The sequence below is a fragment of the Pygoscelis adeliae genome, unplaced genomic scaffold (assembly GCF_000699105.1).
Source record: "Pygoscelis adeliae isolate BGI_AS28 unplaced genomic scaffold, ASM69910v1 Scaffold22, whole genome shotgun sequence".
In the NCBI taxonomy this organism is placed as follows: Eukaryota; Metazoa; Chordata; class Aves; order Sphenisciformes; family Spheniscidae; genus Pygoscelis; species Pygoscelis adeliae.
This window is the reverse complement of record NW_008824350.1, coordinates 3,485,385-3,494,145: the sequence shown is the minus strand read 5'-3', so window position 1 is coordinate 3,494,145 and position 8,761 is coordinate 3,485,385.

Sequence of the window (8,761 nt, the reverse complement as noted above, 5' to 3'; positions counted from 1 at the left end):
TCAGAGTTAATGAAAACAATGGTGACTTGCTACGTGTTGTAAAAAACTTTCACAGCTTGCGAAGATGGGCATGGAAGTTTGGGCTGAGCTCAAAAAATGAATCTGCAGGAGAAAATTACAAGGTACTTGCAATTACAGTACTTGCATTGAGTTGGCTGTGTTTTTTAGGGATAGCTGTCAAGCAGCAGTGCTTGCAGAAGACTCTGGTCTATAATATTTCCTAACGTGGGAGCAACTGCCCATTGCCCAGGGCAGAGTGGGGACTGTACCACCTCGTTTATTCCCCAGGTGAACCCCAAGGCTCATTCCACTGGACAGCATTACAAGTTCACCGATGAAAGGGCTTACTGTTATTTCATTCTTGACATTGTAATGTAATAAAAGTTGATGAAGGCTCTGGACCTTGTCCTAGTCAGCCCACAAGAACTGCAAGACACCTGTAAACTTCATGATGAAATTGTAAGATGACTGTCTCTTCATGGCCTGGGAGAGACATTTCCTGTACTGCCTTCCCCACAAGTGTACTGCCCAGAACAAAGGCTCTAAGCTGAGCCGGTCTCCCTCCTGCCTTTGCCTAGAGAAGAACGCCCAGTGGAGCTTCTTTCCTTTGGGTGCTAACTCTGGGTGGTGTTTCCCTCGGAGGAAAGTGCAGTTGGGAGCAGGGGCGGAGGTGGCATGGCATGGCTCGGACCCTGGGGTAGATTAGAAAGAGTAAGGTTGCCATAATTCATCTTCTGATTTATTGTTGGATAATAGAAAAAACAGACATTACATTCATCTTCTGATTTATTGTTATATGCCTGTGATATGACCATTGCTATGTTTCATTTCTAATTACCATAATAAACTGTTAACACATAAATCTATTTGTTTGTCCTTCTCAATAACATCTGTTTAAAAAAAAAAAAAGACTCAGTGCTGTTCCGTCAAATCATAACATAGGCCACATACTATTAGGCAACAATAAATACAAAGCTGTTTGGCTCTGCTTTGGTACAATAATATAAAAGGATATATATATAGTATATATTATATACTATATATATACAATAATATACAGGGACTTTTAAAGAATTGAAAGAATTAGCAAATACTAATGAGTGTTCCAGTTTGGAGAAAAGACAGAGCTAAGCAGGGAAAGGAAGAGAAACAAAAAGTCTTGCAAAGTCAAGCTTGCAGCTTTCCTACAAATCTACCTATCAGCATTGAGGAAATAAGAGAGAATGTTCCCATTCTCATGGATATCCACACACACATCCTTTCAGGATAGGTATCCACAAGCTTGACACCATACTTTCTTTTGAAGGTATAACAGATCTTATAGTTTATCAGTGTATGTCAGCAATGGAGACCATGTTACCAGCTGTTCCTTGAAGCAGATGTTTTCTCCACTTAAAAGTGATGATTCTGCCCATAAGCAGTCCTAATTTTTCATACAGATTTGAATGTGAGTCTTAACAGGTAAACCATGCTTGGTGGTTTCTTATTCAGAGAACTTCCCAAAGCAGGACAGCTGTGAACAGAATAAAAGGTGTCCACAGAACAGTGTGAGCAATGAAACTTCAAATGTTTGCTGCTACACAAGAAGTGTCGTCTGACCAAGGGGAAGAAGAGGAAACACCACCTGTGCAAGTCATTGCGCCTCTAGCAAACTGCAGCCCTCACGGCTCACAGCTAGAAGGTGATTCTATTTCTGCATTCGGACTGTTAATACGTCAAAAGCTTTAAGCTCTGTGATCTCCAGTTTTCTTGGCTTGTCTGTTGTAGAGGTATAACAAGAAAAGAAAAAGGAAACAAGAAGACAAGGGAACAAGAAAAAGGGAAAGGAGAAGACACTAATGCTCTGTGATTGTGGTGTAGGCCTGGCATGATTTCTCCCTGTCACAGCACTTCTTACCTCCCTTCCTTCCAGAATTATATGCTAGGTCATGCTTTAGTAAAACAAAAAGTTATGAAATTATATAACTTACATAAATCAATGTACACAAAATAAAACAAAAACAGGCAGAGAATTTACCTGATAGAAGTGTCTGAAATTTCAGGAAGTCCTCTTGGAAGTTTTGACCGGGTATCAAATGTACACAGGTGGGCAGTTACAATGCTGCTTCTAGTAAGAATTATTTTTAAAGAAAAAGCTCAAGTGATCATAAATCTCAGTCAGTGTACTGAGACTAATTCCAATGAATGAGCAGATCAAAAATGAGTGATACATCACAGGATCAGGTCTGTGGAAAGGAACTGGCTCAACACCATTTCAGCACTACCCGTGTGCGCATCACCTTTGTTCACAACCACTAGAACACTTTCTTTATACCTCCAGGATCCTTCTTGTATCTTCTTCTGGAGATGTACCAAAGCTTAGTGAGACGGAAGGGCTTTCTCAAAAAGTCCCATCATCCCACCCTGTAGAGACATTGTTAACGAGTTTATACATCGTTCGTGGTGTCCCACCAAAGGTACAACGGTTCAGCCATTACTGGAGCTCAGAGCAGAACTGAGCATGAGTACCCAAAGCCAGGTAGGCATACTCCAGTTTATATTTCTATGATTTAACAGAAGTATGGGGAAAGCTTTTTACCTACAAGTCTATGACTAATATCCCGACTCCCACCTCACTTGATTGCATTGTCCCTCCTTTTTTCCCAGATTCCTTCTTCAGTATTCACCCAAACTGCATGTATGGACTCCTGCTGAGTTCCCACAGTTAGGGGCCACCAAACAGGTGCTGCAGATGCTGACTTACTCAGGCACAGGTTGTTGCCAGGTGCATGTTGCTGGATGTATTGCAACTATTGTCAGAAGGTCTTTTCTGTGAGAAAGTTGTTCAAGCACCTGCTCCACGAGTGAGATATTACTACAAGGTGAGATGTGAATATAAGCTGAAGGATGTTTTGAAAGCATTTTCCCCCTTGAAAATAAGCTCATCTTCCATTCAGGTACGTTTAGTGGGTAAGGGAGAAAGCTAATTTTGGGATCATCAGCATCGAGTCTCAGAGGCCCCTTGTAATTAAAAATCAAAAGAGACAGGAAACCCTCTTTCATTAGGGGCCATCATTCTCTGCTGGGTTAAATGTTGTTTACCCCCAGAGAATTGTTAAGACTTGTCCCCAGGAGTGCCTACATGGTAAAGGAGCCCCTTGAGATGTCGAGCTTTTGATAAGCATGGAAAAGTAGAGTGATGAAGTTGGGAGAGAATCCACCTGACATCTGAACATTAAACAATTGATTCTGGGTCCACCCTGTTCCAAAAAACAGCACAGGTAAGAAACAAAAATGGGAAAAAATCAACCAAATCAAAATAAACAAATTATTGTCCTGAAGATTTTTGGTATGGCTCAGTAACTGGATCGCATGTGGTGCTGAAGGCCATTTTTTTGTCTTTCTTTATTAGGTTCCTATCTGGAAGGCTGAGATGATGGGTTTGGCTTTTTTTTGGGTCTTGCTGCACAGCAACTATTACTATATGTAGGGCCCTTTAGGTTTTGTAATTTTAAACAAAGGATCATGGTGACACTTTTATTTCTAGTAGTATTCTTTGTTGCTGTGCAAAGCCAGACACCCACTTAGCTGTACACTATGTCAGAATTTGAATTTGTTCCCCAAGTTCCTGTTGCTGTGGTTCACACGCCACGGGACTCTCAGGAGTACCCTGAGTACCCTGTCTCACTGCTGGCAGCTGACTGCGCGCCACGTGTTAGGCATTTGTTATAGCCGCTGCCAAAGCTTTTCATTCTGCTCAGGTTATGTTTGCATCTGAAACAGACTTGGCCTCCACATTCTGCAAATGGAGGAGTTTATAAGAATATTTAGTCTCTCTAAAATTGTAATAAAATATATATAAAAAACCATCTCTGAAATAGCTGTTTTAACCACTTATTTCATATGTAAACTGTTCTGTAAATTCTTTATATGAATTTAAGTCTTTCAGCCTTAGTAAAGACCATATATTGCAATTCCTGTTTGCTTTGCTTTATTTTTTTTTCGTAATTTATGTTCTAACAAACCTTGGATTTTATGAGTTTAAAAGATTTTTCTGTCTTTCATGGCAGCACACTGTAAGGCAAAGGTGTTATCAGGTCTACCTAAAAGGGCCCCTAACTTGGGCACACAGCACACCCTGCAGTAAGGTGTGTTAAATTGTTCCCCTGCAACAATTTAAATTTATCGTTGAAGGGGAAGGTGTCTATATTGATTATTATGATGTTGTGGTGTTTGAAGGGTAAAATATATAAACAAATCAGTACATCAATGAATATTTCCTGCTTTCTCCCTCAGGATAAGGCATAGCCAATGTCTGCATCTCTACCTGAAAGCAAGGGAGGGGTGTACTGTTCAGTTATTGGTAATACTTTCAGGGCTGTACTGTAGTGCTTCATATTCCTATCTGACTATGGAGACTTCCACAGGACGTTCCTCCAGGGTGGGAGACACATGAACTCTGAAAAGCACGGTGATGCTTTTTGATACAGGTATGCAGCAGCAAGCTGATTCGGATGCTTACGCAGCATTACACCAGCCTGTCGGAGGAGTGAACGTGGCTTACCCTACAGCTATGTATGTGGAGTGCTTTCCTCATTTGAATTGAGGCTGAAGAGGACTTTAGATCAAAATTTTTCACTTCCAGGGTTAATGGTCTAATCTGAAAAGAAAAGTAGGATTTGCTTGCTGTGGCTGTTGGGTTTTGGGAAAATCAGAGTCCTTTATCTGCAGGGCAGGTGTATCCTGTGCACACTGACCAGCAAGAATGCCTCAAGGGCTGTGAGCTCAGGACTGCCCAGCCTGGAGATTTCAAGTGGTCATAGGCAGGAGGTAGTACAGATCTTGGAAAGTACCACAGCAGTAATTCAAGCATCTATGAGAATATATTCATGAAATGCTTGGCTCCAACAGTATAGATGAGAGATAAGAACTGTGCTTTTGACCTCTAGTGCTTAGCTACTGAGCATAACGATGGTGTTCTCCTCTCCTCTCCTCAAGAAATGCAGAGCTAGCAGAGGGCTCCACAACACCTTGCACCTGGAAGAGGAGAACTGGGAAGCCCAAGCTGAATCCTCTTACTGAAGTGTGCAAGAACCTTTGGGATACCAGTGAGGGCCAGAAATTAAGTGTTTGTAACAAGAAGACTGGGGACTGCAGCCCAACACTGCTGCACCTTGAAGTGGGGCTGATCACAATAAACACTGGCTCATTAAGGTCTCCTTGTCTCTTAAATTCTGCTCTATAATTAAGCTTACATTCATCTGACCTACCCCTGTCAAAAGGCCTGGGATGCCAGATACACTGTACTTCACCTTTTCTAGAAATTTTTGGTGGAATTCCTGCAGGTGTTGACATTAGCATTCAGTGCTTTTCCACTGATCTGTGTAATGTTAATTTCCCTGAAAAGAAATCTCCTAGACATCTTAGAACCTCAAGAGACTGCCTGTTCCAGGATTTGGATTTGTTACCTCTCATTTGCTGGCTCACGGCACCAGAGTCCTAGCTCCCCCCCAAACTTCCTGATTTTAACTCAGCGTCCTGCCCACAATGCCAGCTGTTGCCTGCAACTGGCCGACAAAGCTCTTCATCAAACAGCTTAGCAAGCCATTTTTTTTTAGGCTTTGCACACTGGTTATGTTTCACAGTACTTCTGTTCATCTTTCCCGCTCTCCTTTGAATTTTCTCCAGTTCCATGTGGTCTCCATCTCTCCTGAATCATGATGCTCAAAGCTGGGTGCAATCCTGTGACTTTACAAGTGCTGCACAGATTGAAAGCGTGAACTCAGGTATGTCACATATTACATTCCTATTTGTACTGTGCAATCAATGTCATCCTTGTACTAGTGCATCACCTCTTGTGTTTTTAAGACTGAGCCATGATCCTGCATCCAAACATCCCAGGACTTGAGACGTGGATTCTAATCCAAGCTTTTGAACCTGGAGCTGTTCAAACTCTCCAGCGTCATATGGCCAGACTTTTGGAGGTGGGGGTTTTTTTTTGTTTTTGTTTTTGTTTTTTTTCTTTTGGCAGCAAGTACCCTTAGAAATTAAACAGATTTAAACACCCATATGTCTTTGAAGCGAGTAACCAATTTTTCATCCAAGTTCAGATGTGGCCATCTGGTGGTGAAGTGTGGGCTAGGCAAGAGAGGAGTACCCGAAGAGAGGTACTCGATGGCTTGCGTGTTTCAATCTTTTTTTGGCCTGAAGTCCTGTATCTCAAGATTCTCATGCCTGTTCTTTCTCTCCCTCTGCTCCCCCCCCCCCCCCCCCCCCCCTATCTCCCTCTTTCTCTGGAAAAAGAATTCAGTTTCAACTTGGCCACGAGTGGGTTTTTTTGTCCCAGTAGTTTGTTCATCAGTTTGCCATAAACAGTCTTCCCTAACTTGCTAAGATGTGAGGACTGTCCAGCTTCTGACCCTGGAAATTACCTTGTGCTGCTCCAGCAAGAACTTCTTGTTTCTGTGTTGCACTTAGCTTCTTCCACGGTGAAAGCCTACTATCTCTCTCTTTTTTTTTTTTTTGGCCTGCAACTGGGCAGGAAAATACGGCATTATGGATTTGACTTACCAGCGCCCTTGTTAAGCTCTAACTGAACTTTATGGTTCATTGTTATATAAAAATGAATTATGAAGACAGTTAATTTTCAGTTGCCTACATTTGAAAAGGCATTTTCTTTTGTGTGCTTTGATTAATCTCTGTCATTGTTTCAGGGAGACAGTCATCCATTCACCCTCTTTGAATATTTCTTTATGAGTCTGATCTTTATGTGACAATCTGAAAAACAGGGTGTGGTTTTGTATGAACATCTAACCTCCCATTAGGCATTTTCTGTGTAAAGTGCAGCTCAATGCCTCTATGATTATCTCAGCCAAAATTCTGCTGATGTATTTACATGATGAAATAAATCTGCAGATAACATTGTTTTCCAGGAATCCATATGCATATATCAAAGGGAAAAGGTTTTCATGAAAATAACCAAAAACTGCCTGTGAGGGAAATGCAGTTCCTAGAATGAAAATGAAATCCATCAGACAAACCCCTAGACACTTCAGATCAGTCTCCCTGTATCATCTCAGCCCACCGTTTCCATTTCTGAAGGTGCTTATGTCCTTATGAGGCAATTTCTCAAATTCTTTGGCAAGTACTTTGATAACATTATAAGAGAAATAAGATCCATTATTCCTCCAACTGATATACAGAAAAAAACGACAAAAACATTAGGTTCAGTTAGTAAACATAATAACTAATTAATAGTCACCCTTGCCAACTTTAAAAAAAGGAACAAAAAAACCCAAGTTAAAACCAAGGAGTGTTTCTTCAGGCTGATAACAACCCCACTAGGGAAGCAAAGGTCTTCTCCTTACAGTTTCAAAGAGGATGTGGTATTCTTTGCTTCCTGTCTGGTGATCGTGCAGCCTTGCAAAATTGTACTTACCTAGGGCGATAATGTATTGGATGCATGAGTAAAATACCCTTGACATTTTTTCTTTGTTTTGTTGTATTTTTTTCCATGATGTTGAAGACGATGTTAATAGTTTTTTATGCCAGTAAAAAGCATGGAGTATTTTCCCCCTAGTACTTTTGCAGGGCTATTTTGTTTATTGATGCTTATTAGGACAAATTGTGCAACTAGTCCCATCGAAAAGATGAAACAGTGGAAAGCACCGTGAGTTCAGGAGGTTGGAGGAATGCTTGATTCCTGAACCACCTATTCTGTCAGAGGAATCAGAAGAATTTGCTGAAAGATTGACCGCCCCTGGCTTATAATATAGTAATGTAGTTCCTTATGAGAAAGTGTGGATGGTTTAATCCTCTGCTGCTTTCAGTGTCTTTTTCCAGCGATCTGCTGTCTTGGAAAGAGAAACAGAGATGGAAACCCAATCTAATGATCTGCAATCCCAGTTTAGTTACTGAAGAGAACCCTTTGCGCTCTTAGCAATGGTGGAAACACCAAAGACAAGTGCCAGATATTAGCTCAGCACACGGATATGGCAGCATCAACTTTTGCAGCAGGATCCTGGGTAGTTTGTTCGTGTACAGAATTGAAGAAACCCATCAGAACAATGGTGTAGGAAATCTCAGAATTTATCCACTAGGCTGAAGGAGAAGACAGAGCAATTTATATTCTGATTTGAAAAAAATAACAAATGAAAAAGACAGATTCATGACCCTAGGGAAAGTAGGCCTTCTCACAGTCCCCATTATTGATTTACTTCAGCAGAAATTGAGCGTTGATGTTTCTTTAATGCAAAAATCGGAGATTATTTTCCATTCAGCCTACTACCTGCTTTACTTTCAAAATAACATGGAAACAGAAAGGTAATTAAAACGTCATACACATTACCACAGAAAAACCTGGGAAGAACCAGACCTTAAGCATACCTTTTACATGTTATTTTATCTACTTTTTATACTGATTTACTCTTGCAACATTTAGTGCAATAGGCTGTCCATTGTGGTTGGTTGCACAGCATCAATGGTTGTGTCATGCTTGCATTAGCAGCGTCATTACGGCTACAGTGTTATCATTGCTTGACTGTTCAAGAATCTTGTCAGACACTTTTCAGAGGCATTACTAGTAGCGGTAGTTTTGGAGCCTTCCAGATGACGACAGAATATGGGTTCTCTCTTTTGAAGACAGAACCGCTAACGTAACTCAGTGCAGCCATGAAGCTTTGTTTTGGTTTTAAACTCTGCTTTGGTACCAATGGCCTTACAACGGCTGGCGCTACCAAAGCCAGCTCCCCGCAGCTCGTACGGAAGCCCGAAAGTCAAACCG